General features: G+C 39.1%; 1 long non-coding RNA gene across 1 annotated transcript; it reads left to right on the top strand.

Moving 5' to 3' along the window:
- Positions 1-6,293: 6,293 nt before the first annotated feature.
- LOC122458782 lies at positions 6,294-8,501 on the top strand. Its single transcript, XR_006279047.1, has 2 exons — positions 6,294-6,834; positions 8,165-8,501. It is a non-coding gene; the product is annotated as an uncharacterized LOC122458782 (long non-coding RNA).
- Positions 8,502-9,527: the final 1,026 nt, after the last annotated feature.

The raw sequence follows: 9,527 nt of genomic DNA on the forward strand, positions 1-9,527 counted from the left end.
CTGTAAAAGGCTCTTTCTCTCCAACAAAACTGCAGGAGGAAAGAAATCTGAAACGATCAGATTGTCTAGTGCTGGATAACTACTCCTGCCAAAATGTTTAACCCAGTTTAGCATGGGAATAGATGAGGCAGGGCAAAGAAAGGCTTAATTACCGTCCATTTGGCCCAAATGTTTGAACTGTGTTTTATAGCACAATCCAATCACCACTATTTCTTTGTATTTCTGGGAAGTCTTCTATTTTCAGTGGCTTTACTGTTGCTTTGTACCATATATGGAAACAAAATACTTTGCATGATTAGAAATATCAATCTTAAGCAAACTATACTGGCAAAATTCAGTATTTGATATGTGCAACCTTCAAAAAGGCCTTTTCATCATCAAAGTGACACTCACAATATTAATACCTCATTCTTTTCAAAACACCTCAACCACAGAAAATAGTCAGCCCTGGGGGGGAAAACCAAAGAGGAAAATACCCAAACCCCACCAAAATAAAAGTAAATTAACAATTAAACCCCAAAACACAAACCATTCCCCAAGCAGATTACTCCAAAATGTGACCAGTGGCAGAGACTCAGCTATTGCTGTTTATTTTTCATGAGCAGCACTCAGATACTATGCTGATGGGCAGCAGTACAAAAACCCTAAAATAAATAGATACAATGTAAGGACCGAGGCATTACAGAAATGTATACATTTGTCCTGCATAAAGTTCCTCAGGGAACTGACAAGAACTTCTTGTTAATACATACTGTATTACTTACATTTTTTTTTCTAGTTAGCTTTCTTTTCTGCTTCTGCTAATGAAAAGAGTTAGTTGTGGATGGCTCTGATTTTGTTAATATGTATTTAATTTATTCCATGGCTTGAGAAGTGCTGTAGTTTATGTTGATGGCCATCAGGACCAGATATGAATTATAAATCCATACAGCTTATTTTTCTGTCATTAATGTAATGTTTGTGAAAGGCCGTGGCATGAAAGAAATAGAGACTTCAGTCCTTACTCTGCCACACTCACATAGTAGGTACCGCAAAGGCAGGGACTGCACAACATTCCCCATTCTGTGCCAACATTCTCAATATCATTGAAACAGTGTGCCTACTTCCTAGGGACTCAGGACACCCTGGGTTCAATTCCTGGCTCTGCCGCTGTTTTTCTGGGTGAGTTTGAGCAAATAACTTTTCCTTCCTGTTCCTCAGTCTTTGCTTCTATAAAATGGGGATAATGATTCCTTCTTCCTTTTGTAAACAACATTGAAATCTACTGGTGAAAGGTGCTATATAAAGGCTAGGTATCATTGTCTCATTAATGTAATTCAACTCTGACGTGGTTGAACTATCTCTAGGATTCAAATCATTCTGTGGGATATGTGATAATTGTTTCTTCACATAAATGGTTTGTTTATTTTAGCATGTATGCACCTGGCCTAAGCTGGGATACTTTCCAGCTGCTGCCTTCCTAGGAGTGCATTGCAAGGTATTATCTTTTGGTTAGTAACATTGTTAAAATGCATGTTCTAGCTTGCTTCTGTGTTCAATTTAATTAATCTGGAGATAGAGCTGTGCAGAAAAGAATTGCTTCTGAGCATTATCATTATTTATTTATTATAATTATTATTAATAATTTATGTAGCTTCATTAAATGTGCACAGGTCTTTACAGCTGGTCAAATGTACCAGAAAAAGAACATGATCCCTGCTCCAAGAAACTTGCAAGCTCAACATCAGTGGAGTTTCACTCATGCAACTGAGAACAACTTTGGTCCTGTTTTCTGAGGATGAAGCTATTACTGGGCGCTGGAGGGAGAGAGGGAGGGGGACATGCACCAGTGACTGAAAATTTCCCTCACGTAGCCCGCTGTCTCCTTTGAAGTTTCACTGCAGTTGAAGCAAAGTTCTTTTGAATTTGAAAAGTTACTGTAAAAGTATCCAAGACACTGGCACAAATACGTCCCAATGCTAGCTCTGTGTGGGTGAATTTCAAATCTGCCACAACAACTGCTGACATGAAACTTGCCAGCCAGCTGGAATGTGAGTTGCTGTGAGAAGACAGCAAATGCTTGATTAGGATAGCAGTGCTGGGCTGGGGGAAAAGGCTAACGCCAGCACCTCAACATATCAATTGTGAAAAATTCCTGATTTTCGGGCCCTTTGATGTGGGTATGGTAGTTGTCTTCTGACCCTCCTTTTGTGTGATCACATTAGACTGGAGAAGAGTCCGACCCACTTTATAATGTTCTGAACCAAAAGCTCACATCTAAACAGCGCTGAACTCTAGACTCCAGCCAGGTCTGAACTTTGTGTTTCACATCCATCTCTACATAGTGCATTTTCGCAACCATCTGAATCTGCTAAGGAATAACTTGGAAGAAAATGAAGGTCATTATATCATTTCAGGTTTCAGAGGAGCAGCAATGTTAATCTGTATCCGCAAAAAGAACAGGAGGACTTGTGGCACCTTAGAGACTAACACATTTATTTGAGCATCAGCTTTCATGAGGTACAGCTCACTTCATTGGATGCATACAGTGGGGGGGGGAACCTGAATGTATTCGATGAAGTGAGCTGTAGCTCACGAAAGCTGATGCTCAAATAAATGTGTTAGTCTCTAAGGTGCCCCAAGGACTCCTGTTCTTTATGTCATTTCAGATATTTAGCAATAAGGATAAAAGGTCACTTGCAGAAGTGTGAATTCTGAACTAATTTACACTCTGAAGGCAATAGTGCACCGTGGAGGTATAAGTGAGAACAGAGTATGAGTCCAGGTTTTACTTTCAAGAGGAAAAAATGTCAACTCATGAATGTATCTTATTGAAAACCAAGGCAGATAGATAAGCCAGTCTATAGCCATTTCTAGCTGCAGACAAGTTATATTCTTGTACCATCAAAAAAGAGAAAGCAAAATTCTGCTGTGCTGTCTGGAAGTGTTCTGATCCCACAAGATGATAGCTGTAATAGCTGATAATAGAAGTTGGGTTTGCGCAGTCAGGATAGACACCCAAAAAAGTCACACCAGACTTCACTAATTTAATAAATCTGATGTTCCACAAGGGCATCAACCCTTGTTGAAGAAACTGACTAAAGCACTGCTTAAATCAGATTGGATGAGGATATTGGTTTCATTTTTCATGAGTCAACATAAAAAAAGTGTGAAAGAAACAGCGGGGGGGAAGGTAAATACACACCTTTCTAAAGTGTGTTAATTGTGTTTTAGGGGGTTATTATTAAAAATACTTAGCACATCTATAGCATGTTATAATTGCAGTGCTTGACATAGTGTTTTTCAGTACCATCTACCATGTGACTATGCCATAGGAAGCTGAGCAGTTATGCTAACAATAGTATAATGTGACTTTTTAGTATGAATACAGGTAGCCAGGGATCAGGGAGGAAGGGTGTGTGTGTGTGTGTGTGTGTGTGTTTATGTGTGTGGAGGGGGAACAACAGATTGCACATGTGCTTATTACAAAGTCCTGAAATAATAATTGTATTAAAACAAACAATGTTTCTTCTCTCTCCCTCCTATCTAACATTCAAACAGAACAATCTAAAGTGAGGCCCATTGCAATGTACACTTATAAGGGCTTTTCTGCCTGTGTCTTTCTGGAATTGTGGAGTACTTCCATGTGCTGTTACCAGCCTCAGTCATCTGAAGTTTAGACACTTTGGTGATAATTCCCACCATTCACACAAGCATTTTAAAATTTCACAGAGACAGGCAGGGGCCCTTATTATGGCTTTCACATAGTATTTCTACAGCTCTTTCATTCTGAGGACCACTGTGAGATGTCTCCAGGCAAGGCTCTGTACACCTCTGATAGTCCACAAACCACAGTCTGAGAACCATTGCTGTAGATTAATGTTCTATCCCTTGTTTTCATCTACTCCTAATCTGTGAAACAAGAGTCTTTTGAGGCTGAACTGCTCCATGTTTTGTTTCAGCCTAGAGCTTAAGGTGGTGGGTTTGGTTTTGTTTTTTGTTTTGAGATATTAAAAAAATTGAAAATAGGTACAATATGAGAAACTACGAATAGAATAGAGAGATGCAACCTGCCCTCATCCGCCAAAAATCTGGGTTATCTTCTAACCACCTGGAACTTCTCTAGCTTAGGCACCTAATTGTAGATTTATGAGCTCACCTTTAGCCATCCATTTCTGAAAATCTTGGCAAACAAGGAGGATAGTGATTCCTACTAATTACAAATCCATCTATAGCCAATTTTTAAAAAATACAGTCTTGGGTTAACTGTGGTATCTCAGCATCTTCCTGTCTATTTATTATTTAATATTATCAATTATTATTTATTATTTATATGTAGCTCCTTAATGCCACAACCAGGTTGGGCCCATTAGGGTAGACTCTGTACAAACACCTAATAAATGACAGTCGCTGCCCCAACAAGTTCATAATCTAAAACACAACACTATGACAAGATTGAGGGCTTGTCTAAATGGTGGGAAAACGCATTCTATGGAGATGATTTCTAAACTCTACTAAAGTGTTGCACATGAATTCGTCCATATAGTAACAGCAGTAGACCTGCTGATGCTCACTAGTGGTTCCTTGCGTGCTTCAACATAGCACTCTTTCAAACAGCACTATGTTAAAATACAACAGTAGGGTTTATACTGAACAATTAATGTGCAACACTCTAGAAATCATTCCCTTAGAGTACATTATGCCATCATGTAGACAACCCTTAACAGTGAAATCCAAGAATTTGACACTATTGCTCTTCCCAGTGCTAACAGAAATTCAGTGCTAGAACCTGTGGGATCTTTTTTTTAATATAAATTTCCCCACTGTAGGCACAGTTTAAGGTTAGGCACCTAAATAAATGTTGGTGAATTTCAAAGGTGCTGAGTGGTTTAATGGGTCTCAGTGACTTTAATGGGAGCTCTATGTGCTCAGCTGAATCAGTGTTATTGCCAATGGGGTTTTTTTTTCTTATAAATTTCACTAATGTTGATAACAACTTATGCCGCCAAGTTTGAAATCTTTGCCCTATCTTTATTTGCTAATTCCATGCAAGAGTTAATTGCTTTCATATAGCATTGAAAAAGCAGGATGTGCTGCACACAGTCTATTTGGTGAGAGTTAGAGCACGTAAACATTTCCTAAAAGCTTGTTTCCTCTTTTGTGGCTGTTTTCTGTTCTTGTTGGTGTGAATTCATTTTTCTCTTGAATAAAGATGGATGGGGAAGAGAGAGTGGTTTGTCTCCAAACTTCCCCATGTCTGATGAGAAAATCTGCTCATCTAATAATCCTAGGAATTGGGAATTAGGAAAGCCTTTAGGATGCTTTCTATAAACATACAGCAGGAGTTGTCACATTCCTTCATAGGAAAGCAGTGTTGTCTATGATTAGAGTACTGGAGTGGGAAAAGATGGTTTCTAATTCTGCCACTGGCTTGCTTAGTAACCTTGGACAAGTTACTTAACATCTGTGCCTCAGATGCTCTATTTACAAAATGGTGAGAATAATCTTTCTCCATCTTTGTAAAGTGCTTTATCTTCTGATGAAACACATTACATAACTCTAAACTATTATTACAATATTATTGTCCTACTGGATCAGCTCATGGTCCATCTAATATGACATCCGGCAGCAATAACTACTTGCTGCTTCAGACAAAGACACTCCGCTTACTTGCCATCACACGAAGGGCAGTGAACCAGATACACAATGCTCATGCTCTGAAGCCTGAAATTTGTTTACTCGTATCATTATATCAACATATATAGTTACAAATGTTATTAATGGCCATAACATTATCCCTCCCTTTCAAAAATCCAGCCGTGTGCCAATTTAATTACATACCATGTATTCAATTTTTGGTTCTATATTTGAAATTTTCTTGTTTAGCTTGTTGATCAACTAATTATTTTAATAATATCTACCTACCCTTCCTAGGTGTGTAGTGTGTAACTATTCGTTCCCTCTGAGCAAATTTCAAGTGAACCTGGATTGATTCATGGATGTGGGAAGAAATCATTTAAACTTCCTGAGTTTAATGGAGCTTTTCTCCCACATCAGGGAAGACTCAGCATTTGAGCTGAATGCTCTGAATGCATCCAATGAAGTGAGCTGTAGCTGTAGCTCACGAAAGCTTATGCGCAAATAAATGTGTTAGTCTCTAAGGTGCCACAAGTACTCTTTTTGCAAATACAGACTAACACGGCTGCTACTCTGAAACCTGTCATTTGAGCTGTGTGTTCTCTTGTGAACCAATTCAAACTGAAGGTAAAGAAAGGTTTACATGAAAACCTGGGACAAAGCTACAGATTTCCCCCAAACTCTAGTTAATTGACCACTGATTTAATTAGACCTGGAAAAACAAGTGCAAATTATGGCCAGAAACAGCTCCTTGAAATAATTGCTCAGAACCTATGTCCTTTGAGGGTTTTTGGAATTCTCTAGAAATAGATAGCAAGCTAACAGCCATGACCCTCTGACCTCACTTTTTCTGGCAAAGAGCAGCCCAATTGTTGCATATTATAAACACCACTTCCTATCCTCTTCCTGTGCACTGACATGTTTTCCCATGGCAGGTCACTGCTGTAAGCACAGGTCTGCTTTCCTCAAGAAAGAGGCCCTTCCATAATTTATGAAACTAGAGTCCAGCTGGCAAAATAAACGCATTCTGGAACAGGTGATGAAAAATGTGGAAGAGCCTTTGTCTGAAAAGCACATTATTTTCTGTTGAACTTCTAAGGATGTTTCTGAGGAAATGCATGTTGCATCTACATGAGCACTGAAAGAATTCTTCCCCATTTGTATTCCTGAGCTTGAGAAAGCAGGTGTGGTGTGCCATCTTATTGCAGAGGACACAAGGTACGTATTCAAACCAGAACCAAAATCTAGCTTTGAGCCCATCTCTATTCTCCATTGCCCTCTTAGCTGTTTACACGGACGGGATATAGGAGAACACTTGTTTCTTTTTTTTATTTCTTGTTGTTTGAAAGTAGTAGTCAGAAAGATGATGGTGGGTTTTAAAAAATCTACTTGAAAGATGCTGTACATTTGAGACACTGCTGGGGAGGAGGATCGAAGTACCGGGTATTTAAAGCTCAAGTTATTGACTGAATAGAAGAGAGCAGCCCAATTTTTGACTGAGAATTGAACCCTTGACATTTAATCTGCTGGCATAAATCCCTGGATCTATGGCATGACACATGCCCCTCTTATTCAAATGCTGGATAAAGGCAATTGCATACAATGATTACACTTGGGGTGGGGAGGGGAGAATTTTCATTTGGAATGCAGTAAGAAAGGGGATTATTGTAGAGACTGACATACTACTCCTGTTTCCTGCTGCATGGGGCCCACTTGAATCCACTTTGCAAAAGCGGATGACAGAAGCCTGACATTACAAATACTTCAATGTAATGATCTCTTTTCTGGGACAAAAAATAAATTGAGATTCTCCCCACTGTTTTCAAATCGCTGTCCCTGGCATAATCCTTAGCTCCAACGCTATTTCTTCTCTGACTAAAGATAATTTCTCTGTGGAAAATGCTGATATTTTTACATTCTTCCAGGCAAAATTTCAGCTAATTTCTACTCAGTTCAGTGACCATTTACCCATTTCCAGGTTTTTTTTTCCTCCTTTGGATATCTTAAAATATTTCTCAACTTGAACTTCATAAATATGACTTTGATGGGGTGCACAGACCTTTTAGTGTCCCCTGGAAGGGACCCTAAAGTCTTGCCACATGCTGCCCCAGTGGATCTCTAAAAAGGTCTTGCCAAACCGAACAATGGCCTGGGGCTTGAGGGGTTAATTCACAGCCAGGAGCAGCTCAGGGAGGCATTCCCAGCTCAAAGCTAATTTGGTGCAGATGAACCAACATCTTTACGCAGTGTGTTTCTTTTCTCCAAAGAGACACAGGTGAAGGAATTGTGCTGCCTAAAATTTGTGATGCTCTGGGGAAATACAGAAGCTACTCTTTGGCTTGCACTTGACTTCATGCTTATTGTTGGTAAATATATGCAGAAGAAATGCAACTACAGACTTTTGCCAAATTGATGTCAATTTGGATTAAACTAGGCCCTGTGCAATAAAACCGCAGTCCACAAAAGATGACTTGTTCAGACCTGAGCCTCTATTGTTCTAGCCCTAGCCCTGCAAGCCACATGACAATGTGCGTTTTTATATTGGCAGGTCAAACTCCTCTCCTGTGTAATTCCATTTGACCAAAGGAAGCTTTGAAATATGTCTTGAAATCAACTCCAGGAGTGAAAGATAGACACTTGCTTGGTTACTGTGCATGTAACATTGGTCAACAGAAATAGATGAACCCATTATCCCTTTTTAAAAAAAATTAAAGATCAATGAATGTTAATGCATTATTTACTTTATTGTTATGATGGAGGTTGGGTGAAACCTTGTTAAAGCTGATGGGTTTGACAGCTGCCCTTCATTCAGGATAAATGTAAGAAGCAGGAATACTATTACTGAAACAAAAGGAACCACCACCCAAAGCACAGGTCCCATTCAAGGCCAGTCAGAAATTCTGTGGGCAGAGTTGTTTCACTGGGTATTGTTTGATGGGGCTGTATGCGTTTGGGAGCAGAAGCAGCCCAAAAGTCATGCAGACAGCAAGAAAAGCACTGGAAATGTCCTGAGAGAAAACTCAGTGAGGGGACTCTTTGGCAGAGTGCTGTCTAGAAAGACGCTTGGAGCTTTGAGCAAAGAAACTGCCTCCTGTGATTCCTCTTGTGTTCATGGAAACAGGACTTCATGTTCATTCTCTGTAAATAAATAGAATTGTAGCAGAGAAAACCTGACTCCATCTTCAATTTTCTTCTCCTAATGGAAACAACCAACAAGACTGAATATTAGCTAACCACTTGGGCCAAAGGGAGTAAAAATATTATCACACAGAACATTGTTCTGTGTGTACTTCTGATCAAAATTATATTGTCATTTCAATCAGCAACTAGGGCTGGATCCTAAAACCTGTGTAAGATTTTTTTAAAACTCAGGGAACATAGAGATGTAGCCTATTAGATGCTTTTCAGATGTGAATTTACTGTGGAAGTAGATGGGGAGTAATTGTCCTAGGATCCCAATTTGGTGACTATTTCCTCTTCTTCTCTTAAGTCCAAAGCATGACCTCTGCACAAGTTTTAGGACTTAGACATTGGTTAAAATGGTGATATAAATTTATACTTAAGCCCTCAGATTCTCACGCAGCCTAAGCTCCTTTTACACTCTCTGGCAATAATTGACAATTACATCCACTCTAAGGCTATTGCACACTACCAGGGTCGTAGGACCTTAGTGTAAATGAGAATCCTACCCACTGTTATCTAATGGATGCAGTGATGATAATACGTTTTGTTCCTTAATGCAAAACAAAAAATGAACAAACAAGTGATAAAACCCACTTGCTTCTATTCTCTTATGATAGGAAAAAATAGTGGAAAAATCTGTTGGAGTGGCTTTCAAGCATATAGACTTACACAAATATATACAATTTACTTCAATGAGGTTGCACTGATACTAGGTATGAATTTGATTT

Source organism: Dermochelys coriacea, chromosome 2 (assembly GCF_009764565.3).
Source record: "Dermochelys coriacea isolate rDerCor1 chromosome 2, rDerCor1.pri.v4, whole genome shotgun sequence".
NCBI classification, from domain to species: domain Eukaryota; kingdom Metazoa; phylum Chordata; order Testudines; family Dermochelyidae; genus Dermochelys; species Dermochelys coriacea.